Source organism: Homalodisca vitripennis, unplaced genomic scaffold (genome assembly GCF_021130785.1).
Source record: "Homalodisca vitripennis isolate AUS2020 unplaced genomic scaffold, UT_GWSS_2.1 ScUCBcl_4247;HRSCAF=10315, whole genome shotgun sequence".
Lineage (NCBI taxonomy): Eukaryota > Metazoa > Arthropoda > Insecta > Hemiptera > Cicadellidae > Homalodisca > Homalodisca vitripennis.
In genome coordinates this window covers 3495-9311 of record NW_025780386.1, presented here as the reverse complement: position 1 = coordinate 9311, position 5817 = coordinate 3495, and the positions used below count along the sequence as shown (strand labels likewise).

Below are 5817 nucleotides of genomic sequence, written 5' to 3'. Positions count from 1 at the left end.
CTGGGGGTCGGAGTTTCCAGCAGCAGAACAAGGAATGGTGTAGTCATCACGTTCTCTCAAAGTTATGTTTGTTGGGCTCTGTTCCAGGATTTTGGGTGGTTCTAGAAAGTAAATAACTTACTATATGCTTTTTTGTTATGTTCTGTTTTCAGATGAAACACATCCTTGCACTAAGCAATTTTTACCATTCACAATGCAAGATTATATACACAAATCATACGATTTTAAGTTACGAAGAGAAATCACTCTCTGTAAATAATGTATACAAGTTAAGTTTAACTTGCCATAACCAAATAAAATGATTAAAATATTTTGTGTACAAAAATAGTTTTAAGCAATTTCAATTAACTGTAGCTAAACAGTAATTTCTTAGTGCGTCATCTTACAAATTTATTAGATAAAGTATATATACAGTATATATTTAAAGTATATTTATATATGTATATATATATATACATAAATTAAATTTGTATAAATGACAATAGCTGAATTTTAAGTATATATATGTGTATAGAAAGTACTATGAATAACATCATGTTCGCTTTTTATCTGTTATTCTACTACTATACAAGTACTGTCCAGAAAGTATCCAGTATTTTGATACCACTGAAGAACTAACTTTACAATGTAACTAAACTTTAATCTCTTTCAAACTACTCTCCATTGGACGGAATGAGAATTCACTTGTTCAAATGAGTCTCCCAATTCGAGAAAACAAGTTGCAAAGTCCACCTTTGGGATCGCCATCAGCTATGCTGTGATTGACCACTTTAAATGTTTGAAACTGGGTTCCTTTGAGTGGAAATTTCAATTTCTGGAACAGCCAGAAGTTGGGGTCTGTGGTCATGGCTTCATATAAGTTTTGCGTGACTTCAAAATGCTACTCATTTCAAACCCAGATCCTCGGCCAGAATTTCGGCAACAATGATTTTTGCTATGTCCAAAACTTCCTCTATCTTGTGCACTGTTAAGCAATAGTCTGCTTTGATCACTAACTGCACACAATGTTTTTGGGTGACCAGAATATGGATCACTTTTAAACGAATCGCGGCAATTAAAAAAATAGTTGAAGCACAGAATTGAGAACATTTGTTTACTCCTGATAGCTTGCAGGATTATTTGAGTCATTTATGTCCATGTTTTCCTGAGTTTGAAACAAAACTTGATGTGAATTCACAAATTTTTACATTCTGTAACTTTTTGTACAAAAAATTTAATGAAGGCTTAAGAAACACATGCAATGAATACTGAATGACAGCTAACTTTTTATGAATGAGAGCTATTCTTGATGCTAGCAGGAGAATACAGAGATAGTGCAGACTGGATCTTATAACTGCAGCTGCCGTGAGGAGTAATCATCAGATACAGGATACTTGAAGGAAACAGGATTTTTCCGGACATTTGCCATTGTTCAGTGAAAACAAGAAATCAGTAACACTACGTTTCAAGATCTGCAATCTGATCTCTTCTTCAGATCTCTGCCTTCACCTGAAGAAGAGATCAGATTGCAGATCTCGAAACGTAGTGTTACTGATTTATTGTTTCACTGAATAATGGCAAATGTCCGGAAAACTCCTGTTTCCTTCATAATCCTTCCATTGTAAAAAATAACCTTCAAACAAAGGACAGGATACTTTCTGATCAGCACTTGTAAATTCTAAAAATATAAGTGACAGTTACAAGTTACATAGGTTTTACAAGTGATGATATGCACATGACTGTAACTGTACATATTCATGTTAAATTCAACTAAAATGTAATGACTTCAGGACATGCTTACAGAATCCAATCTGATTAGTACCTGCCATTTCCAATTATAATCTTTTAATGGTTAAAAATAAGAAGCCCGCTAATGAGACTAAGTTGTTTAATTGACAATAATGACTTTTATAGGTACAATCATGTGCCTTTATATTTAAAATTAATCTATCAACAAGACCAAAACCTTAAAAAATTTACTTTATGTTGTAAACAGTATAACATACCATAAAATTCTACCTCAAACATCTTTTGCGCAATACCAGCAATGTTTTCAACGTGACATATATACATTCCAGCCAAGTCCTGTGATCCATTTGTTATTGTTAAAATGTTGTTTTCTGGTCTGAAAAAAATTATATTATCATTGTAAGTTTTTATAACATTTGGGTTTTAGATCATACATAACAAACCTGCTTTATTAACTCCTGTTGTAAAGTTCAATCATCTGTAAAATATATTTCTGTATAAGTAAAATAATATGAAATTAAAGAAAGTATACAATTAAAAATAGGATTGTAAAATGCATTCAAGTTTTTTGTTGTTGACAAAACCAACAAAACAAAAAAGGTACTATAATTTACTATGTGTATTGTATATGTGTATATAATGGACATACACTCATGATTTATTAGTTTTTAATTTAAGAAAATATCTCTATTATTAGGTATTTGATTTCTTTTTAACTAATGTTTTGTTATTAACACTTAAATGTTGTTATTCCTATTCATTATATTTAATAGTCATCTTTTTTATCAGTGTCAACTAATTTATTTACTTATTTGTTTATTTATATGTTACTACCAAATAATACATTTAACTTGAATTCTTATTTTTATATTCACCTAGACCAATAATGACCAAAATCTGATTGTGAACTTTAATTTTATAACATGGGCGGATTTTGGTTTTAATTTTCACCAATATGTCTGTAATGAAATGTAAATACTTCGATATTAATCCATGATGACAGCATACAGAATATCACACCTTACTGAATACATTATATGGGGATAAACTTACATATTCTTAACAATAACTTACAGAATAATCCTCATATATTCAAAACTACAAAAATACTTATCATGATTATATGATAAGTAACAAACAAATTATCTAGTGAGATTTTTGAACTATAATTTTCCTGGCTATATAACTTCATTTTATTAAAAATAAATATCTCACATATCTTATTTCATTCTATCATGACTAACTTTTTCTCAACTTGGTCACAGCAACTTTTAGAGTTGTTCACTACCTCAGCAATAAAAAGTTAGAAAACAGCTCAGCATTTGTGAATTTAGTATTTATCTTAAAACACTCAAAACGAATTAATATTTGAAAATTACTAATTCAAATGAACTAATTTAAACTGCCAAGGATGAATATAACATGGATTTTATAACATTCTTATGTTATGAAAGTCCACGTTTTTTCTGTTAACCCTTCCCACGCGGAAAACGCATATATCCGTTAGGACTAATTTTGACCGAAACACGGTAAACGAAATATATATCCTTCAAAGTCTATTTTGTGTTATTTAATAAATTGTAGTTGCTGTGGAATCCGCTAGAGTTCAAGGGAGTGTTGAATACTTGTTCCGAAAAGCAGATGTTACAGTTTGAACCTCATTGGCGTGTTGCAGTGGTGGGAGGGCGTGGCTTTGTCCCTCGTGGCGTGATTTAGCCTCAATCTGTGGCGAACAATTACACAGTAAAACGGATATATCCCGGCACGGCATATTTTAGTGTTTAACGCTGTTTTGCCATATTTCCTTATTTACTGTTCGTGTTCCTGTTGTATTTAGCATTAGTTTTTTGTAAAAAATATTAATTATACCTTATTGAAAATATCTTTAGAAATTCCAGTAAAAAGGTTGTTTTTTAAATTTTTTGTAAAATTTGAAAATTTGTTAAAAAATATAGGGGCCTGATTATTTTGTGATACTGTATAATTTTTTATTCCTAAAGCCACCACTAGCTAAAAACAAATTAGAGTTGGTAAAATGTAAAAAAATGTTAAAGTTAATTATGCGTTATGAGTCAAAATTGAAACATAAATTCCGCGCGGGAAGGGTTAATACAATCTTTCTTTAGGAACAAATTCTACTTTTCCTGTTTCCTCTAATTGTTTGTGTTTTTAAATGACTAAAGCTTTACATATCTCTCGTCCAAGGGTATTTTTATATTATTTAGGCTAAGATATATTGTAGCTACAAACATCCTCATTACTGTCTGCTATGTCTACCTTCATGGTTTCTTCTACCTTATGGAATTATTGTATGGAGCAATGATTGTAACAAAAAAATTATTAATTTTACAAAAACTTGCTATTAAGATTATAGCAAAATGTAAAAATAAGGATTAAACCTTTATTTAAAAAGTATGGTATTCTTATAGTACATGCACTTTATATTTTAAATTGCCTATTGCATACAAAAAGAAGTTTACATGCCATACCTACAAATAGATCTGTACATAACCATATGACTAGAAACTCAAATTCTCTTAGAATATCTCAATGTAGTCTCAAAACCATTTTAAATTGTTTTGCTGAAACAGGCAACTATACAACTCTCTTCCTTCTCATCTTAAATTTCTTGAAATTAATTGTTTCAAGAAAAGTGTAAAAAAGCTATTGATTAATATCAGCCCATATGACATCAGTGATTATTATGCTGTAATTGGATAGACACTTGTTACTAGGCCTAGGCAATGCATATAATAGATGATAGTTCATGCTGAATTTGTTTCTGACACTGCTATACATTGTAAAGATGTTTTGGCAATAAAGAATTTGAATTTGAATCAATTTTTAACAGTACCAACATTTCAAGGTGACAATACTTATTTTTAGCGGGTGAGCCGATTCCAAACAAATCCATTTTTGATTCTAAAATTGTGGTCTCGATTCCATTTTTTGCATTAGTTGTTTACTAAAAAATAGGAATTAGCTCAAAATTTGGTCTCAAATGATTTGATATTGGATTTCTAAATAAATAATAACTAAAAATATAACTAAATATTACTAATGACTAATAACTTAGTAGTAAATAAAAATATATATAAGGTAAGAAGAGGAGACTTACCTTTACCAGACTGGAAGGATATTCCTCTTCTTCATCATAGAGGGATTGATAAAAAAAACACTCTATGAAGAAGGTGAGGAATATCCTTCCAGTGTGGCAAAGAGAATTTAGAAATATCTAAGTTATCATATTAAACCTGCTTTCTACTCTTTTTAATATGATAGAATATAACTAACTCTAACTCTAACTAAGAATATAATATGATAGATGGTTTTATTTTGTTATCATTAAAACAAATGTGTTCAGTAGGGTGGCCAGCCAAATATTTCAAACCACCATTAGCCATGATAAAATATAAAATAAAGACTCAGAGTTATGACTCAGTTAATTTATAAATTTATATTAAATAAATATAGATTATATAAATAAAAAAACAATGTATGTATGGGGGGAGGGGAGCAAATATGAGTATTATATTAATTAATACCATGCCACTAATTGAATACCTATATAATTAATATTGCAACCAACAGAGAATTAAAACAAATCAATTTGTTAGTTAGCCTGGCAGTTTCTCAAATACTTTCCTTCCCACCCACACATTCTCTTATTTGGTGAAGATGATTAATCATGCATGTCATGGTTAGTACCTTAGACGATGATCATCTTTTTCCTTGACAATAACTGAGTCTTTCAACCATGACACCACTGGCTGAGGTATTCCATCAATCAGGCAGACCAATTTTGGTTTCAGAGGTGTTGCTGAACAAGAGGACATTTTCCTCTTCATTGTTCATAATTTGTGCTGGAACTGAATGAAAAAATGAATTCAACATTATAACCTGTGATAATTACAATGAGATATACATATAATTCACAGGGCAAGTTCAAATTAACACCTTCACTTAACATATAAAACCTTTAAAGCAATGTCAACAACCCACTGGCATCAGCAGTATTTGACTCTGAACGGCTATGAGTACTGACACTGTTCAAGTCTGGCTGTCTTGGCTGGCCTGCAGGATTTCACA

General features: G+C 30.5%; 1 long non-coding RNA gene across 1 annotated transcript; it reads right to left on the bottom strand.

The window, feature by feature from the left end:
• Positions 1 to 18: 18 nt before the first annotated feature.
• LOC124372878 lies at positions 19 to 5525 on the bottom strand. The gene is made up of 3 exons (XR_006923373.1): positions 5437 to 5525; positions 1986 to 2104; positions 19 to 101 (listed from the first exon to the last, which is right to left on the bottom strand). It is a non-coding gene; the product is annotated as an uncharacterized LOC124372878 (long non-coding RNA).
• Positions 5526 to 5817: the final 292 nt, after the last annotated feature.